The 26,296-nt window shown below is 42.3% G+C and overlaps 1 protein-coding gene across 1 annotated transcript in view; it reads right to left on the bottom strand.

Annotated features, from left to right (window-relative positions):
- The window catches only part of LOC126336571 (serine/threonine-protein phosphatase 6 regulatory ankyrin repeat subunit A-like), a 129,709-nt gene that overhangs the window by 33,799 nt on the left and 69,614 nt on the right, over positions 1-26,296 (bottom strand). The window lies entirely within an intron of this gene.

Raw genomic sequence — 26,296 nt, 5'->3', positions numbered from 1 at the left:
AATGAGACACTTAAAGTAGTAGATGAGTTTTGCTATTTTGGGGAGCAAAATAACTGATGATGGTCGAAGTAGAGAGGATATAAAATGTAGACTGGCAATGGCAAGGAAAGAGTTTCTGAAGAACAGAAATTTGTTAAAATCGAGTATAGATTTAAGTGTCAGGAAGTCATTTCTGAATCTATTTGTATGGAGTGTAGCCATGTATGGAAATGAAACATGGACGATAAATAGTTTGGACAAGAAGAGAATAGAAGCTTTCGAAATGTGGTGCTACAGAAGAATGCTGAAGATTAGATGGGTAGATCACATAACTAATGAGGAGGTATTGAATAGAATTGGGGAGAAGAGGAGTTTGTGGCACAACTTGACAAGAAGAAGGGACCAGTTGGTAGGACATGTTCTGAGGCATCAAAGGATCACAAATTTAGCATTGGAGGGCAACGGGGAGGGTAAAAATCGTAGAGGGAGACCAAGAGATGAATACACTAAGCAGATTCGAAAGGATGTACGTTGCAGTAAGTAAGTACTGGGAGATGAAGAAGATTGCACAGGATAGAGTAGCATGGAGAGCTGCATCAAACCAGTCTCAGTTCTGACAACAACATCAACAACAGTCCGAAATGCTGTGTTTTGTTCACGTTACATAGATATTCAGTAAGTAGTACTGTCCCTTCGATAAAAGGCCAAAATCGACGCACTTTCCGTAACTGTACTTTCTCCATACTTCTACGAGGCATTGAATGCAAGTAATAATTTTTTCATACTTCCTCTTACATGCTGTCAGAGTACTCTAGATGCACTACACTGGTTGGACGTACTGTAGCTCTTTGTGCTAAGGTGCTCTGAGCAAGTCTATTTATTTCAAATGGCTCTGAGCACTATCGGACTCTGTGGTCATCAGTCCCCTAGAACTTAGAACTACTTAAACCTAACTAACCTAAGGACATCACACACATACATGCCTGAGGCAGGATTCGAAACTGCGACCGTAGCAGTAAGCGGTTCCGGACTGAGCGCCTAGAACCGCTAGACCACCGCGGCCGGCTCAACTCTATTTATTTCTTCAGTATTCTTTATAACATTCATTTGAACCTGATTTAGGCATGGTCTTCCTCCACAAATTTGAAGCTTCCTGGCAGATTAAAACTGTGTGCCAGACCAAGACTCGAACTCGGTACCTTTGCCTTCCGCAGCCAAGTGCTCTACTACCTGAGCTACCCAAGCACAACTCACGCCCCGTCCTCACAGCTTTACTTCTGCCAGTAGCTCGTCTCCTACCTTGATCCAGAAGCGCTATTTCTGCAACGTCGCAGGAGATCTTCTGTAAAGTAGGAGACCAGGTACTGGCAGAAGTAAAGCTGTGAGGACGGGGCGTGAGTCGTGCTTGGGTAGCTCAGATAGTAGAGCACTTGGCTGCGGAAGGCAAAGGTACCGAGTTCTAGTCTCGGTCCGGCACACAGTTTTAATCTGCCAGGAAGTTTCACATCAGCACACCCTCTGCTAAGGAGTGAAAATCTCATTCTCCACAAATTTGTCCCCTGACTTTTCTTCATAAACAAATTATGTACTGCTTGATATATGAGGATCTGTCCCGAAAGGTTTTTTGTTTATTAGAAAATTTCTAAGAAAAGCTTTGTCTCTCTCTCTGTCATGCTGTCAGTGTTGGTGTGTGTGTGTGTGTGTGTGTGTGTGTGTGTTTAGTATAATAAACCAGCCCTGTAAATCTTATTATTGTCAACGTTAGTCTTAAGTAAGTGTTAATAAAAATTAAACAACTTTCTTCAGTGCACTTGTGGCTAAATCAAGAACCACAGATTTCTCATAGAACTAATGTCAATGGTCAGTTTACTCGAACTTAATAATGTCTCTGAAATAATAATCTACAATTCTGACCCATCGGAAATATCGGTGTTTTGTATCTGATTAATCATAGAGAGATCCACTGAAATTGTACTAATACATATTGAAACCACGACCAGTTGCAGGATTTCAAAATCCCATCTTCAAGTGTATGAAAGTATCATATCTGATAGCACATAACATGCGGTCGCGCCACTCAGTGGAAGGGCTCCAATCACTGCATGCTGGCTGAAAAGCCAACATCAACCACTACTGACAGTGGTGCAACTGCCTTGCAACAGACAGTTTCTGTCAGCATGCAATGACTGGAGCTTTTGTACTGACTGGCCCAACTGCATCTTGTGCATTATAATAATCAATTATTTCACACACCTGAAGATGGGGTTTTAAAATCACAAAACCAGTCACAGTATAAATGAACTTTAGTACAGCTGAAACAGATCTCTCTAAACTAATTACCATGCCTCTCAGTAGCAAATGTACTGCATACCAAATCTCGTGTAATAGTAGCATCATCATCAGTCGATTCATCAAAAGCCCAACATATCAAAAGAATAATGTTTTGCAAACATAATATATTGAAAAAAAAGGATATATGAAGACTGGCAACGGAAAGCATTTTACATGTGAAGTTGCAGATTTCTCTGGAGAATCACAAAGCAACGAATTTTTTGCTGTATATAACTTATTTGTGTCCAAAAAACATGAGAAGGCATTCTGATACCCCAGAATTATGCTGCACACCTCTTCACTGCAAAAGTAATGAGTGTAACTAGAAAATAAAGAATTTGTTAAGAATACTCTTAAGTGCAACACAGGGAGACTGGTTGTCTTGATGTGCCAATAAGAAAGTTTATGTTTGAAGCGTCATTAACACTGAGGTACTACATTTTATTTCTGATAATAGAAGTACAGAAATACAGCAGTAACATTTTCACTTTTAGACATGTACCAAAAAAAACTATTTCTCTTACTTTTAAATCTTTTACAAGAGAATAAGAAAACAGAATAAAAAATCTGCTGACTTCTGTTTCTTATATAACTGTGTTGTGGTGGGATTGTACATTGCAATGTTTATAGTAAAATCCCTGTGCTGTTGTGGAAGAAATGGCAACATCGTCAGCAGGTCTTTATGCGTTTCAGCAGATAAATATGGCCAGTCATTCAAATCAAGCATGGCATAGCATACATCAGCCATAGTATTTCCTCTTTTGAATACATTGCTTTTTCTATTCTTCTATTTCAGAGTAAGAATTTTTAATGTGTGTTTGGAATGAATGAGTACAAGACATTTTTATGATACTGCATTTGGAGATCTTGCACAGTTGCAGGGTTTCAGCTACATTTTTTAAATAAAGAAGTCAGTTGCATGCACTGAAATGATATGGAATAACTTCATAGCTTTAGCTGACTCAACAGTCTTCTGTAAACCTTTTAGAACAAATGTGTTGTTAGCCTTTCTTCGTTTATCTAAAACTACGAACTCACAAAAGCTTGTGTGTTACCTCTTCAAACCACACTAGGCAAAATGGAATCTTAAAACATGATACTTGGAACTCCTGAAAAAAGCACCGTTTGGCACAAATACCAAGCACCATCTAGTAATGAATTCTAGAAATATTTTCTCCATGATGAAAAAGTCTAGGGACATTCAACATAGTACCAAGAACACAACTCGACTGAAAACGCGTGTTGTGTGAAAATAGCAGTAAAGCATTTTGCATTTCTACTCTTCATATAATAATCCCAACATACTGCATCCTCAATGTGTCAATGTCGATGTACCGCAGTATCAGCAAATGTATATGTTGATATTGAAATGAATTTCGTTTGATGCTGTACGCTTACACTGTGTACAGTAAATGTAAGTGTAATACAAGACACATCAAAAACAGAAAACATCATTACCACTTATTTCCTAACAATTTTGCTTACGTTCTAGGATCATTCATTATAAATTACAATATATACAAGTTTAATGTTATAAACGCACTTCAACATTGTAAAATTCCTTTTTCACCAGACAGTCTTTGAGTTTCTTTGGAGAGTTAGTGTCGCACACATTGTCATGCAGATTTTGCAGCAGGCTTCTTAGTAATTTCATATGAGACTACTAAGGTCATCTTTCAAGCATTGTCAGTCAATCAGGTACGTTTTCTGTATAATTTTTCCTGGCATTTGTAATCCACGCTGCACTATCTTTTGTGATATATATTACTGTTTCACTAGCTTTTACCCACAGCTGCGCTCACATATTAGTGTTCTCATGAGTGGTGGTGATTAAGTAAGCTGACACATGTGTAATAACATCAGTGGCCCTCACATGTTTTCCTGTTTGGGCAAGCATAACTCTTGATGTACTATCCGCTCTCCCCACTCCCACATTGTCGCAATGCCCTATGTGTCGGCATGCACAGTGTCGCAGCAAAGCAGTGCGTATGGACGGGCACAGGCAGGAGCATGCATCCTCACAATGTGCTACTGAAATAGTGTGGAAATATAGATTAAAGATTGTGTAAGCATTGTATTCATTACTTTGAATCGTTTTACACAGCATATATTGAAATCTACCCCCCCCCCCCCCTTGCTTGTTGTTGCTACTCTCCTCTATGGTAAAGTTTTTTTAATAAAAATTCGAGAGGAGTAAGATTTACAGTAAACTTTGTACTTGTCTATTCTTGCACAGCTGCGTCTAGTTCTGCATGTCTAGTGGTCTGATTCTTGAAGCTGAAATTCTCACATTCTAGGTTCTCACAGTTCAACTGATCTAAATAATTTTGAAGAATGTCATTACAGAATTTATTTTTTTACAATAATTTAGTGTTTCACATTTTACTATATCAAACTGTCTTTTGGATTTTCACGTTAACGAAGCCAAAATTACATTATTCGTCCAAAATACAAAACAAAGATCACATTAGAGGCATGCTAATTACTACTTCACTTTGTGGTAATAACAGTTTTCCAAAGATTTTACAATTTTCTTGACAAATGAATGTCTATTAGTTTAGATTATTATTTTAAAAATGACTCCAGAAATAAACAGAACTAAATTGCGTAATTAATAATAGAAATATTAACTGTGCCAAATATTTCGTAATTTCAAATGTTTCTAAAAAACAATGTAATTGTACAATAAGAGCTGGCACATATCGATTGTAACAACTACAATAAAGTAAATCCTTTTCATAATGTTTAGCTTGAAATATAACATGTTGCGTATAAATGCATGTGAAATGTTTCAGAAAAACAGCTGAGATACTACCGACCTGCCCAACATTTGAAAAATATTACTGGTATCGACTACTACTGTTGCGGAAAAGTAATGCTAGAGGAAGATGTCCCTTTACAATATCAACCAATAAATTAATTTTCACAAGTATAGTAAAGTTCATAAGTCAAAGAGTAAGTATTTTTCCCTAATTCGCATAATGTTCTTCAAGTAAATAAGTATCTTGTACTACAGACTTTCTAAAGTAGCATATGTTCTTCTTCAAGGTTCAAGCTGTCTCTTAACCAAGTTTCATCGAAATAGATTCAGCGGGTAAGTAATAAAAATTTAAACCTCTGCATTATGCAGCAATTTTTCTCAGTGTTTATGACTTCATTTATTCTGGACTATGTGTAGTACAATAATACAATTTTGCACATACATTCAGCGCTACATGCGAACATTGTCTGCAACATGTGTTGCAAATACAGTTAGTATAAAGAAGCAATAAATTAAAAAGTCATGCCTGCCTGGAAATGAACAGCAAAAATGTAGTAAGCGATAAACGTTTTTACTTTCAGCATTTTGGGGGGAGTGACGACGAAAAAAAGTTTTGTATAGTGTTCCTGTTCTCAATTACTAAATGAATAAAATCTGGGTATTCGCACATCATGGCCTATACTTCTTTTTCACACCCGCCCCCACCTTTTGATAAGGTAGATGGTTCTTATACCTACAGCGATTCTTTCAAGGCAGTAAGTGATATGTGTATCAAATTCGGTTGAAATGGGTTCTGTGGTTTTGGAGATATGGAATGTACACACATATGTAATTTTTTTATAATATGTATGGGTATATTTTTTTCGTGATAGTATTTTGATGAAATAAAGTCTATAAGGTGCTCAAAGCTACATTCAAGTTACCTGCAAAGATACTATGAAAATTCGTCTAGTAGTTTAGCAGATCAGCATGTTGAAAGACAGAGAGACATGGCAGTTTTACATATTTCTTATTAGTATAGAAGATACATGTACACTGTTGTAAAAGTTAAAGTGCCATAGCTTTTAAGCAGATCCTGTGTGTTGCAGAATCCTTTCTTCACACAATGATCCTAACTGCTGGAGTTAAGTTCAAATAGTACACAGTATACTCGTAATGTGCACAGAAGCTGTTGGTCTGCATACTGTGATAGCTGTTCCACGAGGAAAATAACGGAACTGAGTCTCTTACTGGAAGTAACATGATGTTTCCATTTTAGCTCATTAGCCACGATAACAACTAAGAATCTAGCACACACTACTTTTTCCAGCCTTGATTATACACCTCGAAATCCATGTGCACAGCCTGCTTGTTGTTGATGAACACTGCATATATAATCTGTTCAGTATTGTCCCCTCAGCTGCATGCAATATTTTCTTCTCCTTCTCTTCAGCACATACATCATTAATGAGAGATTAAACAGCAATTGCCCCATTACCAATCCCTGCGGCACTCGAAATATGATGGCTTTGTTTCTGACTAGTGCACGTTTGCGATTGATACATACTGTTTCTTGTTGCATAAGTATAACTGTATCCACTCTCCTGCTTGTTCTCGAATGACATAGTTTTCCAGTTTTTGCATCTGTGTTTCATGGCCATTGGTGCTGAGTACTTCGAAGAGATCCAGAAACATTGCAGATACATTTTTTCATCTAAGGACTGTATAATGTATTCTGTCAGACTGGGGATTGCTGATTCTGTAGTTTTACACTTATAGTACAAGAATGTTATGTATGTCCAGATAAATCCCACTGTGAGACAAGACGGCCTTTGCGTGCATGGAAACATGTTTGCGGTTGCCTACGGAGAAATGGTGGCACCCACTTGTGTACCTCTTCATCTGAAGGAAACTGATGAATGCCTTTCTTCAGGACTTCAAAAATATTGAAATCGCGTGGGGAACGATTGGAACTTTGTGGAGGATGTTTAAAGGTTTCTCAGCATAACTTTTGCAGTGTAGTCGAAACAACCTAGGCATCATGTTGGCGGCCATTATCCTGCAACAGATTGATTGCCATCCATCAACATTTCTGTGAATTTAAACTCGACGGCGCGCTTCAATGTTTACTAATTTTCCACATATCACTGTGCATTAACTGTGGAGCTGTGCTCCACAAAGATAATCAGGAGCAGGTCCTGGCAGTCAAACAAAAAGGTCATCATGGCTTTCTGGAGCAGGCCGAAGTTTTGTTGGGAAGCCGTTACATATCCTCCAGTCTTGATCTTTCTACATGAGATTTCCATATTTTTGGAGCCTTGACAGAAGACATTTGTAGCTGTCGATTTCCTTCAGATGAAGAGGTGCACACTTGGGCACAATCATCATAAGTAGGACAAAGCCACTATGGCCCCACTCTGCATTGTTGCCAAATTTATTCAAGATGGAGTTTCCAAGATGGCAGCCACAGATGTGGCAGTGTCACAGTGACGTCATGGTGGGAAGTTCAAATTTTGGCAGGAAAGTAGGTCAACTGGGCTACTTCCACTAACCTAACCCTACTTCCCTCCCTTCCCCTCCATCATCTGGAAATTGTCGGGAAAAGGACTCAGTGCGTGCTGGGCTGCTAGACAGGACAGATGTAAGTCTATTTGGATGCATTATTTATTTAAACAATTTGAGTTGTCATAGACAGTAGCTCCATCTAGTCTGTTCACCATGAGGTCTGAAGTCCAACTGACCTAGTTCACAACATTGCCACCAGATGGCACTGTAGGCCCTTCCGCTCCCATGACGTAATCCAAGATGGCGGTCTGGGGGAAATGGCGGGAAAAGGACTCAGTCTATGTCTAGCTGCTGGATTGGGATCATAGATGTAATTGTTTACTGTGTTCAGTGGCTGAGATGCCTATGATGGAGAAGGAGATGTTTTACAGGTTTATTATCTGTAATCATGCAGCTGAGAACTGTGTCAACAGACACCTGAACGATGTTTGGAAAGGAATGCATTTGTTGAAGATGAATACTCTTCATTGAATAAGTTACACCTCGCAACTCATGCTGATAAATGCTTGTGCTGTAACTGTAGATCATTCGATAAAAGTCGAGTCAGTCTTCTGAAGTGCAGGAGGCAAGACGTTTGCCTGCTCCAGCACAAGCATCCATGTGTACAATTGAGGAAATGCTGGTAATGAGCAGGAATGAGTTTAATAAGTGTACTGATGAAAGCACACAGCTGATGACTGCATCCATAGCCTCCTACACAATCAGTGGAAAGAAAAGATAACGGATGAGCATGGTGAATACTTTTCGACAAATAATGGCAATGCAGCTTGATGATTCGAAGATGAATTTCAGTACTCATGCAGGTACATGCTTGTGCTGGAACAGCCCAACCTTTTTGAAAGTGCCTTATTCCCTACATAAACTTGGCACTATTCCACAATGAACCATACCTTGATGATTGGAGACCAACTGGCATAGTTCACAACACTGTCTATCCCCTCAGATGATGTCACCAGATACTGCCATCCTATTGGCCAAAGCCTATCATGTGACCAGATTCAGGGTTCCTATGATTCCTGTCCTTTTTTCCGGACCACCATCTTGGATTGGCAGCAGTCGAGTTCCAGCACAGCCCTACAGAACAGGAGGAAATGAAAAGTAAGTGTCCCATATCACATTTTTGTAAATAGCATATTTTCGTGTCTTGGCCCGCTTGTAATGCTTCCTCCTCCTCTTTGTTCAGCAGTAGCCTTCGAAATGTCGAAGCCTACAGGGGCGAGCGCCAACATGTTGACCTCTGCTGCGTCTGTACCTGCAGTAACCTGAGCTGCCATCTTGTCAAGACCTGCATCAACCTCTGCATCTGCAGCAGCATGTCCAATTCTGTAGCGATCATGTGAGATCCTGAAGTGCACATAGCCTACTTGCCGGCGCAAGACAAGAAGCTGTTATTGCCTGTTCCACTCTTCGATTTGGGTGATGAGGATGCCTGGTCGATTCCTAACGTTTCAATGCAACAGCAAGGTGGAGATCAGTACTTATCACTGACATGCGACCCATCCAGTTAGAACATCCCTGTATCAGTGCAGGAACAGAGTGCAGTTGATGTGAATAGTAAGGTTCCACACATAGCTCACTTGCTGGAACAGGGCACAGAGATGTTATTGTCTGTCCCACGGAACGATTTGTGTGATGAGGATACACGGTTTGCTCCCAACACCTCGAATGCTGCTTGTGGTCCTAAACAACAGTAAGATGGAGGACAATACTGTTCACCAATATACGATCCATTCCCACATAACATCCCTGTGCTAGTGCAGGGACAGAGTGCAGATGCTAATAGGTAAGAAGGTATTAAGTGTGCTCATTTTTTTCAGTTCTCCTAGTGGAACGAAACATGGTTCAAATGGCTCTGAGCACTATGGGACTTAACTTCTAAGGTCATCAGTCCCCTAGAACTTAGAACTACTTAAAACTAACTAACCTAAGGACATCACACACATCCACACCCGAGGCAGGATTCGAACCTGCGACTGTAGTGGTCGCGCGGATCCAGACTGTAGCGCCTTTAACTGCTTGGCCACTACGGCCGGTGAACGAAACATGTAAATGTGTGTGATATGAGGCGCCACTGGCACAAGTCGCTTCTCTGTATTCATTTAAGATCTCTGTGATCGATTCTGTATCACATGACCGCCGTCTTCCTCTTTGGTTGCTTTTCAGCTGTTTTAAGTCCACGATGCTGTGGGGAGTGGGCTCGTTTTGGTCGGTTTGTTGGCACCCCGGCGTCCACTCCGGTTGTCAGTGTTCGCTCTGTGATCATGCTCTGCCTCTTCCTATCACACGGGCAGTGGGGCTGCGGATGGAGATGTGCGTGCAGTTGACAAGTGTGTACTGCACCTAGTGTGAGGGTGATGATATTGTCTGTGCTGCTAAATGATGTGAACATGTGAATGTGGCTTTGGAATGTAACAGCCTGCAACCGGATATGATACAGAATCAAATGGTGGAAATTATTCATGTTCGTAAAGTCCTGCTGTATATATGCGTATTGAGTTTTGTGCTGCTTGCAGTTAACGGCTCTCCCAGTGTTTGGACACCCATGTTGTCTGTTTCATATTGACCACTAGTGCACAAATTATTGAACACTGGTTACCTGTGTGAATGAGGCTTGCCTGATTTGGAAGCACTTGAGGTACAGGCAAGAGTATATATTTAAGTGCGTGTCTGTGCACTCCAAAATAACCACAGGTTCGATTTTCTGGCTATCTGCTGGTATTTAGGTAACGTGTTCAGAGGTAAACAAGCAGGGGCTTAATGATGGAAAAATTTATAATGTGCTAGAGTCTTGTCATACTGTAATTATTGAGTGTGTATTTATAGAATATACACACATTAAAAAAAGTTTTGTATCACTTCAGTTCAGAGAATTCTGGAACCTGTACAGAAAATTGGAATACAGCAGGGAACCTCCACATTGCTGCACTCGCTGGACAGTGTGTCTAAGACGTTCTACATCTGCATCTACATTCATACTCCGCAAGCCACCCAACGGTGTGTGGCGGAGGGCACTTTACGTGCCACTGTCATTACCTCCCTTTTCTGTTCCAGTTGCGTATGGTTCGCGAGAAGAACGACTGTCTGAAAGCCTCCGTGCGAGCTCAAATCTCTCTAATTTTACATTCATGATCTCCACGGGAGGTATAAGTAGGGGGAAGCAGTATATTCGATACCTCATCCAGAAACGCACACTCTCGAAACTTGGCGAGCAAGCTACACCACGATGCAGAGCGCCTCTCTTGCAGAGCCTGCCACTTGAGTTTGCTAAACAACTCCGTAACGCTATCACGGTTACCAAATAACCCTGTGACGAAACGCCCCGCTCTTCTTTGGATCTTCTCTATCTCCTCCGTCAACCCGATGTGGTACGGATCCCACACTTATGAGCAATAATCAAGTATAGGTCGAACGAGTGTTTTGCAAGCCACCTCCTTTGTTGATGGACTACATTTTCTACGGACTCTCCCAATGAATCTCAACCTGGTACCTGCCTTACCAACAATTAATTTTATATGATCATTCCATTTCAAATCGTTTCGCACGCATACTCCCAGATATTTAACAGAAGTAACTGCTACCAGTGTTTGTTCTGCTATCATATAATCATACAATAAAGGATCCTTCTTTCTATGTATTCGCAATACATTACATTTGTCTATGTTAAGGGTCAGTTGCCACTCCCTACACCAAGTGCCTATCCGCTGCAGATCTTCCTGCATTTCGCTACAATTTTCTAGTGCTGCAACTTCTCTGTATACTACAGCATCATCCGTGAAAAGCCGCATGGAAATTCCGACACTATCTACGTTCAGCCTGACTGCGTTGTCCCCATATACCTCTGACAATTGTAACGCTCATCAGTGAAGAGAACATGATGCCAGTCCTGAGCAACCCACTCGGCATGTTGTTTGGCCCAAGTGTACTGCGCTGCATCATCTACATCTACATGACTACTCTGCAATTCACATTTAAGTGCTTGGCAGAGGTTTCATCGAACCACAATCATACTATCTCTCTACTATTCCACTCCCAAACAGCGAGCGGGAAAAACGAACACCTAAACCTTTCTGTTCGAGCTCTGATTTCTCTTATTTTATTTTGATGATCATTCCTACCTATGTAGGTTGGGCTCAACAAAATATTTTCGCATTCGGAAGAGAAAGTTGGTGACTGGAATTTCGTAAAAAGGTCTCGCCGCGACGAAAAACGTCTATGCTGTAATGACTTCCATCCCAACTCGTGTATCATATCTGCCACACTCTCTCCCCTATAACGCGATAATACAAAACAAGCTGCCCTTTTTTGCACCCTTTCGATGTCCTCCGTCAATCCCACCTGGTAAGGATCCCACACCGCGCAGCAATATTCTAACAGAGGACGAACGAGTGTAGTGTAAGCTGTCTCTTTAGTGGACTTGTTGCATCTTCTAAGTGTCCTGCCAATGAAACGCAACCTTTGGCTCGCCTTCCCGACAATATTATCTATGTGGTCCTTCCAACTGAAGTTGTTCGTAATTTTAACACCCAGGTACTTAGTTGAATTGACAGCCTTGAGAATTGTACTATTTATCGAGTAATCGAATTCCAACGGATTTCTTTTGGAACTCATGTGGATCATCTCACACTTTTCGTTATTTAGCGTCAACTGCCACCTGACACACCATACAGCAATCTTTTCTAAATCGCTTTGCAGGTGATACTGGTCTTCGGATGACCTTACTAGACGGTAAATTACAGCATCATCTGCAAACAGTCTAAGAGAACTGCTCAGATTGTCACCCGGGTCATTTATATAGATCAGGAACAGTAGAGGTCCCAGGACGCTTCCATGGGGAACACCTGATATCACTTCAGTTTTACTCGATGATTTGCCGTCTATTACTACGAACTGCGACCTTCGTGACAGGAAATCACGAATCCAGTCGCACAACTGAGACGATACCCCATAGCTCCGCAGCTTGATTAGAAGTCGCTTGTGAGGAACGGTGTCAAAAGCTTTCCGGAAATCTAGAAATACGGAATCAACTTGAGATCCCCTGTCGATAGCGGCCATTACTTCGTGCGAATAAAGAGCTAGCTGCGTTGCACAAGAGCGATGTTTTCTGAAGCCATGCTGATTACGTGTCAATAGATCGTTCCCTTCGAGGTGATTCATAATGTTTGAATACAGTATATGCTCCAAAACCCTACTGCAAACCGACGTCAATGATATAGGTCTGTAGTTAAATGGATTACTCCTACTACCCTTCTTGAACACTGGTGCGACCTGCGCTATTTTCCAATCTGTAGGTACAGATCTATCGGTGAGCGAGCGGTTGTATATGAGTGCTAAGTAGGGAGCTATAGTATCAGCGTAATCTGAAAGGAACCTAATCGGTATACAATCTGGACCTGAAGACTTGCCCGTATCAAGCGATTTGAGTTGCTTCGCAACCCCTAAGGTATCTACTTCTAAGAAACTCATGCTAGCAGATGTTCGTATTTCAAATTCTGGAATATTCCATTCGTCTTCCCTGGTGAAGGAATTTCGGAAAACTGCGTTCAATAACTCCGCTTTAGCGGCACAGTCGTCGATAACAGTACCATCGGCACTGCGCAGCGAAGGTATTGACTGCGTCTTGCCGCTTGTGTACTTTACATACGACCAGAATTTCTTCGGATTTTCTACCAAATTTCGAGACAATGTTTCGTTGTGGAACCTATTAAAGGCATCTCGCATCGAAGTACGTGCCAAATTTCGCACGTCTGTAAATTTTAGCCCATCTTCGGGATTTCGCGTTCTTCTGAACTTCGCATGCTTTTTCAGTTGCCTCTGCAACAGCGTTCGGACCTTTTTTGTGTACCACGGGGGATCCGTTCCATCTCTTACCAATTTATGAGGTATGAATCTCTCAATTGCTGTTGCTACTATATCTTTGAATTTGAGCCACATCTCGTCTACATTCGCATAGTCAGTTCGGAAGGAATGGAAATTGTCTTTTAGGAAGGCTTCTAGTGGCACTTTCTCCACTTTTTTAAATAAAATTATTTTGCGTTTGTTTCTGATGGATTTGGAAGAAATGGTATTGAGCCTAGCTACAATGACCTTGTGATCACTAATCCCTGTATCAGTCATGATGTTCTCTATCAGCTCTGGATTGTTTGAGGCCAAGAGGTCAAGTGTGTTTTCGCAACCATTTACAATTCGCGTGGGTTCGTGGACTAACTGCTCGAAATAATTTTCGGAAAATGCATTTAGGACAATCTCTGAAGACGTTTTCTGCCTACCACCGGTTTTGAACAAGTATTTTTGCCAACATACCGAGGGTAGGTTGAAGTCCCCACCAACTATAACCGTATGAGTGGGGTATTTATTTGTTACGAGACTCAAACTTTCTCTGAACTGTTCCGCAACTGTATCATCGGAGTCTGGGGGTCGGTAGAAGGAGCCAATTATTAACTTAATTCGGCTGTTAAGTATAACCTCCACCCACACCAATTCGCACAGAGTATCTACTTCGACTTCACTACAAGATAAACCACTACTGACAGACACAAACACTCCACCACCAATTCTGCCTAATCTATCTTTCCTGAACACCGTCTGAGACTTCGTAAAAATTTCTGCAGAACTTATTTCAGGCTTTAGCCAGCTTTCTGTACCTATAACGATATCAGCTTCTGTGCTTTCTATTAGCGCTTGAAGCTCAGGGACTTTTCCAGCGCAACTACAACAATTTACAACTATAATTCCGACTGTTCCTTGATCCAAGCACGTCCTGTAATTGCCAAGCACCCTTTGACATTGCAGCCCATCCCGCACTTTCCCGAGGCCTTCTAACCTAAAAAACCGCCCAGTCCACGCCACACAGCCTCCGCTACCCGTATAGCCGCCAGCTGAGTGTAGTGAACTCCTGACCTATTCAGCGGAACCCGAAACCCCACCACCCTATGGCGCAAGTCAAGGAATCTGCAGCCAATACGGTCGCAAAACCGTCTGAGCCTCTGATTCAGACCCTCCACCCGGCTCTGCACCAAAGGTCCGCAGTCGGTTCTGTCAACGATGCTGCAGATGGTGAGCTCTGCCTTCATCTCGTAAGCAAGACCGGCAGCCTTCACCAAATCAGATAGTCGCTGGAATCCAGAGAGAATTTCCTCAGATCCAAAGCGACACACGTCATTAGTGCCGGCATGTGCCACCACCTGCAGCTGGCTGCACCCTGTGCTCTTCATGGCATCCGGAAGGACCCTTTCCACATCAGGAACGCATCCTCCCGGAATGCACACGGAGTGCACACTGGATTTCTTCCCCTCCTTAGCCGCCGTATCCCTAAGGGCCCCCATTACGCGCCTAACATTGGAGCTCCCAACTACCAGTAAGCCCACCCTCTGCGATTGCCCGGACCTTGAAGGCTGAGAATGATCCTCTGAAACAGGACAGGCAGCTGCATCTGGCTCAGCCAGAGAAGTGCCTGAAACCGGTTTGTCAGACGCACCGGGGAGGCTTTCTGATCAGCCTCCGGGGACGCCTTTCGCTGCCTGCCACACCTTGGAACGACCTCCCAATCAACCACAGGCGAGGGCTTAGCCCCACTGCGGGCAGCAACCGGGGCATGTTGTGGTTGCAAAGACAGAATTCACCATGGACGTCGGGAGTGAAGTTGCGCATCGTGTGTGCACAGTTTGAGTCATAACATGACGTCCTGCAGCTGTCGGATCCCTCTGTCTAATAGCCGCTGCTCAGACATGATTGTTTACATATTTGGGAGGGTTTAGTGACATCTATGAAGAGTCAAAGGGACTGTGTCTGTGATACAATATCCACAGTCAACGTCTATCTTCAGGAGTTCTGGGGTGATGCAAAACTTCTTTTGGTGTTTGTAGTTCTTGAGGTGCAATTTGCCTCTGCTGTTCCAATGCAGAGATACTTTTAACTTACATGAAACAACAACGACACTAGTAGAGAATATTTTTATATTTTTTTTCTCACTAGCACTAGATGAGGAATGTTTAGAAATTTTCTATCTATATAAATCTACACTAAAAACTGTTGCAGAGATACTTTTTTTACTTCTACTACAACTAAATTCCACAGTCTCATCAGCATAGCTTTCACAATAATTCTTATGGACTATGTGATAATAATTCTGATGGACTGTGAGCTATACAGATTTAAACACTTAAAAACTAATCTAACCTGGATTGCTAGTGGCAGGTGAAAACTTAAAAACTACTTCATTTACAAGACGCACATGGTGCTTATACGAGGTGTCACTGGAAAGTTTTAAGAATGGATCCACTAGTGCTTACTGGTTTGGCGGGAAGGTACACAGAGGGTGGGGACTGAGTCATTGCCTTGTCCTTGAACGTCCTCCGACAGGAAACTGTGTTTCTTTTATTCAGTTCATTGTGGCAGCTGGTTGAGTGCGTGTCTTTTAGGGCTTGTTGCTAGCTTCTATCTGTGTGAAAATGGACGTAAAAACGAGTTTGTGTGAAATTTTGTTTTAAAACCAGGAAATCAGCTTCTGAGACTTGCACACTATCATAAACAGCTTTTGGAGATAACCGTATGAGCCAGTCAATGTTTTTGTCTGATTCAACAGATTTAAAAATGGCTGCGAGTCATTTGAAGATGAACCACAGTCTGGCCGTCCTTCCACCTCAAAAACGAATTAAAATGTTGTAAAAGTTCGGGAGTGATTGCACTCTAATCATAGATTTACAATTAGGGAGATGGTTGATGAACCTAATTTAAGTTTCTATGCAGTTCAGTCAATTTTCACTGAAGATATGAAGATGCTTCGAGTGTCTGCAAAATTCATTCCAAAAGTTTGTCAGGTGACCAGAGACAATACCGACTTGAAGTGTGCCAAGATCGGATTAATCAGACTAAAAATTACCCAGATTTGTTAAATAGGGTATATGGATATGACCCTGAAACCAAAGTGCAGTCTTTGCAGCGGAAGGCTCCAAATACACCATGACCGAAAAAAACACGGCAAAGTTGGTCGAAGGTGAAGACGACAGTCAATTAACCAGGAATAATACAAATGTGTACTTGACCGTTTGCGTGAAAAGGTGCGGAAGAAAGGGCCTGCATTGTGGAAAGATATGAGTTGGGTGCTACACCATGACAATGCTCCAGCTCATCGTGCCTTCTCCATCGTTGAATTTGTGACGAAATTCAAAATTCCTGTGCTTCCACAACCGCCATATTCCCCTGATTTGGCCCCTGCGAACTTCTACCTGTTTCCTAAACTGAAATGTTCAGTGAAAGGTAAGCAATTTGACTCGACTGAAAATATCCAGGCAAATACGGAAAGCATCCTTAACATACTTCAGGAAAAAAAATTCCAGGAATGTTTCCAAAAGTTAGAACACCGTTGGAGTCGGTATTTTCAGTCAGAAGGGGATTATTTTGAAGGAGATGCATCAGAGTAGCATGTGGGAACCACCACTGTACAATTACAAGGCCATTCTTAAAACTTTCCTATCATAGCTCGTATATATACAGACTGCACATATACTGTATATGAATAAATGAGTATACAAATTTTTTCAATAAATATAATTTTTAACCTTTTTAGCTTTCTTTTTTTACTTTTTTCACACACATGGTGCGCATATGTATATGCATATTTTTTCTTTTTTTCTTTCTTCCACACATGGTATATGTGTGTGTGTGTGTGTGTGTGTGTGTGTGTGTGTGTGTGTGTGTGTACAGTTGTACATAGCACATAAATATTTACACCACACACACACACACACACACACACACACACACACACACACACACACACACACACATATTCATTCTCTCCCTCTCATTCAGATCTCCCACCCCTTCTCTCGCTACAAGTGTAGTGTGAGTAAGGGAGAGTTTCAATATCGTGATCACAAATGACCCTTTTATCGTCGTGAGATGACAGGCCGATTTTAGACTGCAGCACAATGTACACCTCATGCCCTCTCGACCGAATACTAGTTTGCCATATTATATGCAGTGGCTGTGGTACAGAATCATGAACACCGTTGTACAGGCACTACAAACAGTCTTTGATAGAGAGGGCTCTCGATACCATATGACACACACCCTTAGCTCATCTCTGGGTGGCATCTTCCAATGTGCGATATGCATACATTTTCGATTGCAGACCTACAAACTCCACTATTGGCAATCCATTCGCCTTGTCTGTCACAAGGTTGACAACCTTCTTGTTCTGTGAAATAATACCATAAGGATTATCGCCCGTGTATGAAGACCGTAGTACCTCATTACTTCATATGGATCACAGTTCTTCACCCAATAGATGATGCTATCTGTATCCGTATAATGTAATTTAGGATATCCAAAATGAGCTTTTGCAAACTCATAATGAAAGTGGCACATGTGGAGTTTGGAGAGGTCTAGTATACACAACCCCACATAAATACGTTTCGTAAACTCTACAGCAGTCTTCCTCATCTCCATAGCAACAAAGTTCTTATTGAATATGGTGACCTGCTTAAAATTTGATGTGGCAATGCATTTGCTTACGCCATACTGCCCACTCCTTTTGGTTCTAATCATAATTCATGTTATTCCCTCAAATACTCAATTGTTTTGAAAAAATTGAATTACTCATTAATTTATAAAAATCTTTCTCAAAGTCACATATCACAGAAGCTCTCTGTCTCGTATTCACATCAATACACTCCTTCAACCAAGGGGACTGCTTGAAGGAGATAGCCTGGGTGATTCGAACCAACTCCATCCCCATGTTGAGATACTGCTGAAGATTACAATAAGGAGTAATGTATGTCTGCTTATTGTCATCAGTTTTGGGGTGGAGCCTCCTTGCAGAACTAGTTGCTCTGGACATAGCAGCAAATTGGCATGCACATCATGCAAACGAATAGTAGGATATACGAGTTCTGCCTCCACCACATACCCTACATCAGAATCAGCCACCATACTCTCCCCCCCCCCCCCCCTTCCAAGATTTTTCCATTCACTCTCTTGCATTCGTCTTCGAGCACACATCAAAGCTCGCCAATCAGCAGTGATTGCTGCATGGCCTGCCCATATAAGTTATTTACGTACCAGGACTTCATGTAACTCAAATCAAGGGGTGCATTGAACCTGTCACACATCCGTGCCTATGGACGTATTGGCAGAGTCCCCCATGGATCCCTCGCTCAAAGAAGAGAAGCAGGTCAGCATCAGTCAATAATTCGATGCTGCACTTCGTTCTCGTAAGCCTGCACCCCAGTGCTGTGTAATAGAAGGCAGGGTCCAGACAATATGTGGTCATGCATAGACTCCTGAATTTATCGAAAACGTCTGCAAGCAAGTGCAGGTCTGTGTCCATGTAAAGCTGTGCATTCTCTCCTAAAGAGGAGACATTGAATTCCTGCCAGACATTCACGTCATGCTCATACTCTGCATCCGTTATGGCATCGCTTGTAAGGTTGCTGGAGACTGCTTACTAGTTTCTTGGAAGTGCAATGTATTAGAGGCGCTGCTAGTAACTTGTGTTGGGAAAAATAGTTGAGCACCTTAATCAAATATGCTGTTTATGTTCATGTTTATTCATCTTGGAGGTGAAAAGGCGGATATGTCTTTGATCAAAACATAGTGATAATTATCGTCTTTAGAGAAGAGTAGCATGTTTACATGCTTCTTAAACCCACTGGATATTGAGATATTGAGGGGGCTGACGACTATAATTGTGTCCAGCTCATCTGGCTTGCTTTTCTTCTCCAGGCTATGAACCGATATTCCAGTATCCAGCACCTCAAATTTAGGTATGTCCTGGATCTCGGTGGGGAACTCGATACCAGCCAAGTTATAGCACCCACGAATATTATATCTATATGGTATGTTTCTGGACGATCAGGATGATTCCTACGATTGTAATTTCCCTCGCAAGCCAGAAGTGACCATGTAAAACAAGCCTAATCCTTTCTATATTCGACATTAATGCATGCTTGCTTATTAGCTATATTCTTTGGGACCTTCCATTCACAGGATAATAGACATTTGTATGTAAGTCCAGGTATAGTATTCAGCTGAGTGCTTTAGCTGAACCCCTCACTTCCATCTCAGATAACTGGGCCAGTATAGCATTCAAGGTGGATTTACAAAACCAATTGGCGTTGATGTGCTCCATGTTATCAAGCCATTTCCCCCCAAAAGATAATGAAGACTTGTCTCATCAATGCCAAAGGCAACGTTGTGGCAGTGCGATAGTTCAAAGCAGAACACTGCACTGCCTTTAATAGCGCGATACCATGAATCACTGACTACTTTGAGCTCCGTTTCCACAACAGGAAGGCATGCACTTGGAAACCCGACAGGGTCACAGCACCCTCCTCCTGGATTCTTGATCCTTGTGAACGAGAGTAACTCCTCAAAGGTATCTGCAATCACCGAGTATTCTAACTGGGGTGTGGTGTCACTGATGTGATGTCCTTGACTAAAATGACACGAAAGGGAACTGCTGCTAGCCACAGGACCATCTCTATTACTATTAATACTAGCACTACAACAGGGTAATTATGTCCATCCTGTCGATGATGGAGTCGGGGAGGTGCACAGGGGTATATGCCAGGGAACAAATGTCTTCCATCGCAGGCAATGATTCTGACAAGGCTGGTACCGAGGATGAGGCAGCACTACTGTGTCAGGGCAGTGGGAAGAGCCTGTCTGCGGAGACGGTTCTCGCTGCTGCTGCTGCAGCAGTCCTGACTCAGTAGCCTGAGGGATGGTAGCTCCTTGCTCCAACACAGACACATGGTGCTGGAGTGGCTGTGTCGGCCGTGGCCGGTTGGCGTGGCGGTCCGGCGGTGGCAGTGACAGCTTCCCGCGTATTGACTAGTGGTGTCATTGCTAGCAAAGTGTCGTACGGTACCCTGACTCGACGCTTTAGGCTTCGCGGTAACACAGTACCCAAACCACGCCAAATTTTGTGAATTGTTCCACTGACGCATCCGCTATAGAATAACGAAAACAACATTAAGTATGACGTTCTAGAAATTGTTTGCTGCTGCTGATCCAAGAAAGGAAGAAACACTGATTATTTGTAAGTAGAGTGAGTAATTACCTGTCACACTCTGGGTCCATGGCCTCTAGAATTATTGCAGTAACAAAACATTTTTTTTATTTGAATCACATAGCTACTACTACATAGATATTTCTTTTTCCTATACTTGTATTGTATTGTTTTGAACTGGGGACCTAGCAACGATGGAGAGGCTTCGTCTCCAATGTAGCCACAACAGGCTACAGCAGTCCACTCACCCCACTGTCGCCCCACACCGAACCCAGGGTGGTTGTGTGGTTCAGCCCCCAGTCGACTCCCCCCCCCCCCCCTCCCAGGCACGCACGCACACGCACACGCACACCGGGAATGTCTCACCCCAGACGAACGTAACCGCAATTTTTTTGTCGTAGAGTAATTATGTTGTACATGTACGTGGAGACAGTGTTTGCGCAGAAATCACCGACATAGAGTAACTGAGGTGGAATACGGGGAACCAGTCCGGATTCACCAGGGCAGATCGAAAATGGCCTTAAAAACCATCCACAGACTAGCTGGCACACCGGACCTCGACGTTAATCCGCCAGGCGGATTCGTGCCGGGGACCGACACGCCTCCCCACTCAGAAAGCAGTGCCACACGACTAACCGTGCGGGCTTCCTACTTACGCGACTGTTGGTGCTGTGTATTCACTGCTGGAAGCTGTTCCACAGCATGTGACTGCTACATTTTTTCAGCATCCAGCATTGCCTCCAGCTCGAGCTGCATTATCACCCTGTGAGCTATAACAAGTAAAAATATGAAATAAGATATAAACCAACAATGCAAAAATACAACATGTTACACTACTACTACCATGAAATATTTTTTTTCTTTTTAATACTCACATGGTAACTCTAGCTGTAGGCTTTCCACAGTTGTAGGCATTCTTCGAATTCATTTCATTCACTTTCACTATTGCTTTTACTCTGACTGTCTAACATTTCGACATCATGACAGTAATCGTCTGATAAGGAAGTAAAAGCGTTTGGGTAAATGCAAGAGTGCTTTTTGCACAGATTCACAACACAAAAGTAGCATTCATCAAGGTGATTTCTTGACTCTGTCCATGTCATCTGTATTGCAAACGGAAGCCATTTTTGTCCTCCATGACTCCAGTATCGAAGTGACTCCATGCAAGTCTTACAAACATTGTGTGGGATCCGAAATTGTGCAAACTGTTTTCCAAAATATGCCCAGTTGCTTTGTTTTACAAAATCATTTATAGTCCGTGGCTGCTTTTTTTGATAATGTTTACCACATACGTAGTACAAATGGTTGGGATTATTTACACAAGATTTCCGTGAAGAACTGATACTTTCTTTACCAAAAGCGCCGAAAGAGGACAGCTGTATGAAGTAAATGACACAATATCACGTTTGTTGATAAACTGTAACGAATGAGCAACGCAAGAAGCTTACCTGCACAAAATAATAACGACTGAATGGCAAACAACAAATTCTCATCAGTGAAATGGCTGATAGTCGCAGCCTCTGTGTGAGAAGAACAGATAGTTAACATAGTTTGCCAAATGCACATGAGGTGCCATCTGTGGGATTCCTGTCATAGTTGCCAAGACTAAGGCACTAGGCCATATTGAGTCACAGACCATATTGTATAGTTACCTTATTTCGAAAAAGAAGCGTCAATGAGGATAAATTAGTAAAACACGTGCATTTTTTTTTGTAGCACGGTTTATCAGGAGAAACAGAGTCTTTTCAAACAAAATAATATGTAGGCTAGGTGCTTCACCATCGTATGTATCTAAATACATTCTGTAAACTTATGCCACAGAATTTCTTTCCCCTGTGTTACTGGTGTTAACGAAAAAGCGTTATCGCCAACTAAAACTTCATCTTCCAACAGGCCGAGTGAACTCGAGTGTAATGCACGAAGTGTGATACGTAATTTCAGTTCTGGCGACAGTGCTTCCTACATTACAGTATCTTTTCCCGTACTGCAGCATTAACTCCATTTATAAGAAATGTGAACTGTTCTGGTGACATTCTAAGATGATTGAAAGAACTTCTTGGGTCTTCCATTAGAAATTCTTTCAGCAAGGTCGCTGAGTAGCCGACATGTCATCCCTTTATCCAGTCACCAATCGAAACAAGTTTCTTATCTTTTTTTCTTACTCAGCCATTCCACGCAAATAAGAATGAACTCCACTGCAACTTGTGAAGCTTCCAAAACTTTTAATTCAGACACGACTGAGACACCACAAGATGGCGGAACTGAAGTGTATACTGGTGTCGCAGTCTGTACAATCATGTGAAACCATTTGCGTTCAACTCGTTCTACGCAATGAGTGGCGCAACCCATTGTCGGAGTGTAAACTAGGCTTCTACACTGAAGAGCCAAAGAAACTGGTACACCTGCCGAATACCGAGAACGGTCCCTCGAGCACGCAGATGTGCCGCAACACGACGTGGTGTGGACTCGACTAATGTCTGAAGTAGTGCTGAACGGAACTGATGCCATGAATCCTGCAGGGCTGTCCGTAAATCAGTAAGAGTACGTGGGGGTGGAGATCTCTTCCGAACAGTAAGTTGCAAGGCATCGCAGATATGCTCAGTATTTTTCATGTCTGGAAATTTGTTGACCATTTAAACTCAGAAGAGTGTTCCTGGAGCTACTGTGTAGCAATTCTGGATATGTGGGGTGTCGCATTGTCCTACTAGAATTGCCCATGTCTGTCAAAATGCGTAATGGACATGAATAGATGCAGGTAATCAGACAGGATCCTTACGTACGTGTCACCTGTCAGAGTCGTATCAGGGTCCCATATAACTCCAACTGCACACACCCCACGCCATTACAGAGCCTCCACCAGCTTAAACAGTCCCCTGCTGACATGCAGGGTCTATGGATTCTTGAGGTTGTCTCCATATCGTACACGTCCATCCACTCGATAGAATTTGAAACGAGACTCGTCCGACCAGGCAACATGTTTCCAGTCATCAACAGTGCAATGTCGGTGCTGACGATCCCAGGCGAGGCGTAAAGCTTTGTGTCGTGCAGTCATCAAGGTACACAAGTGGGCCTTCAGCTCTGACTGCCGATGTTGGTGATGTTTCGTTTAATGGTTCACCCACTGACCCTTACTGATGGCCCAGCACTGAAATCAGCAGCAATTTGGGAAAGGGTTGCACTCCTGTTACGTTAAACGATTCTCTTCAGTTATCGTTGGTCCTCTTCTTGCAGGATCTTTTTCCAGCCGCAGCGATGTCGGAGATTTCATATTCAGGAATCTGGTCATACCGGAAAATCCACACTTCATCACTACCCAGAAGATGCTGTGTCCCATGCCTCTTGCGCCAAGTGTAACACCACGTTCAAACTCACTTGAATCCTGATAACTTGCCATTGTACCGATCTAACAACTGCACTAGACACTTGTCTTATATAGGCGTTGCCGACCGCAGCGCAGTATTCTGTCTGTTAACATATCTCTGAATACGCACGCCTGTACCTGTTTCTTTGGCGCTTCACTGTATGCCATTCGGCGCCTCCTACCTCACATCGTTGCCACAAAATGTTCAAAAATTTCACATCCTTTTGAGTTATCCTGTAAATAAGCATTTCCATAGCGTCAACACGTGGATACACAACAGTATCGAAAGTTGAAGTAATGAAACACCGATATATTGAAAAGTCATTAAGTCGTAGTGTCTACATATCGAAAGGTCGACATATCGAAAGACAGTTATGTCTATACCACAGGCCACCATACAGTCGCGACACTCACTGTTGTAAAGTTGTTACTGTTTGACAGATGGAGCGACACTAGCGCTCCAAGCGGCGAGGAAGGTGGATGTCAGACGCGTCGTAAGCATAATGTTTGTTTTGCATCAATTTCATGCGTAATTTATAAAATATTTGAGTTATTTTCTTGCCGCCATGGGTTTGTATAATATCAGAAATCATATATGTTTCTAACAATGATTCTAAAATAAGCGCAAGTATGGACAAAAACCATGAATCGAGTGGCAAGCTACAACACATTCGTGAAGTAACACTTGTGACGTTGCATAGAATTGCAGCTTACCACGTTGATAACGAAAGAAAATAAACACATGGATTCACACGTAGGGAGCACAGACATGTACCTCTACGAGAAAAAACGATCAACAACTTATTTATTGTTCTGTAGGCCTACTGTGTTTGTCATTGTCACATGTTGCCACAAGTACGACCTCCATTTTTATATTATTCTAAGTGGGACAAGCAACTGCCAAATAGTGGGAGAAATGTGTTGAAACATTATAATGAGCTGATAACATTACATTTCCCGCAAAACCAAATATTTGGATAATTTTCAAACAATCTGTCAGTGAACAAGGTGCTAACAAAATAATACCATCACACTAAGGAAGTATGGAAAATTAAGTGACTAACAACAGAACAGAATGAAATACATACCAAACATTACGCTTTGTTAAGACACGAATGTTTTGGTTGTGGTCTTCAGTCCTCAGACTGGTTTGATGCAGCTCTCCAAGCTACTCTATCCTGTGCAAGCTTCATCATCTCCCAGTACCTACTGCAACCTACGTCTTGGTCTCCCTCTACGATTTTTACCCTTCAGGCTGACCTCCAATACTAAATTGGTGATCCCTCAGAATATGTCCTACCAACCGATCCCTTCTTCTAGTCAAGTTGTGTCACAAACTCATCTTCTCCTCAATTCTATTCAATACCTCCTCATTAGTTACGTGATCTACCCATCTAATCTTCAGTATTCTTCTGAAGCACCACATTTCGAAAGCTTCTGTTCTCTTCTTGTCCAAACTATTTATCGTCCACGTTTCACTTCCATACATGGCTACACTCCATACAAATACTTTCAGAACCGACTTCCTAACACTTAAATCTATACTCGATGTTAACAAATTTCTCGTCTTCAGAAACACTTTCCTTCAGTCTACATTTTATATCCTCTCTACTTCGACCATCAAGAGTTATTTTGCTCCCCAAATAGCATAACTCATTTACTACTTTAAGTGTCCCATTTCCTAATCTAATTCCCGCAGCACAACCCCATTTTAATTCGACTACATTCCATTATCCTCATTTTTCGTTTGTCGATGTTCATCTTATATCCTCCTTTCAAGACACTGTCCATTCCGTTCAACTGCTCTTCCAGGTCCTTTGCTGCCTCTGACAGGATTTCAATGTCATTGGCGAACCTCAAAGTTTTTATTTCTACTCCTACTCCGAATTTCTCTTTCGTTTCCTTCACTGCTTGCTCAATATACAGACTGAATAACATCGGGGAGAGGCTACAACCCTGTCTCACTCCCTTCCCAACCACTGCTTCCTTTTCATGCCTCTCGACTCTTATAACTGTCATCTGGTTTCTGTACAAATTGGAAACAGCCTTTCGCTCCCTGTTCAAAAATGGTTCAAATAGCTCTGAGCACTATGGGACTTAACGTCTGAGGTCATCAGTCCCCTAGAACTTAGAACTACTTAAACCTAACTAACCTAAGGACATCACACACAACCACGCCTGAGGCAGGATTCGAACCTGCGACTGTAGCAGTCGCGCGTTTTCGGACTGAAGCGCCTAGAACCACTCGGCCACCGCGGCCGGCTTTCGCTCCCTGTATTTTACCTCTGCCACCTTCAGAATTTGAAAG

The sequence above is a fragment of the Schistocerca gregaria genome, chromosome 1 (assembly GCF_023897955.1).
Source record: "Schistocerca gregaria isolate iqSchGreg1 chromosome 1, iqSchGreg1.2, whole genome shotgun sequence".
Classification (NCBI taxonomy): domain Eukaryota; kingdom Metazoa; phylum Arthropoda; class Insecta; order Orthoptera; family Acrididae; genus Schistocerca; species Schistocerca gregaria.
The sequence above is the reverse complement of the archived record's forward strand: the minus strand, read 5'-3'. Positions and strand labels throughout refer to the sequence as shown.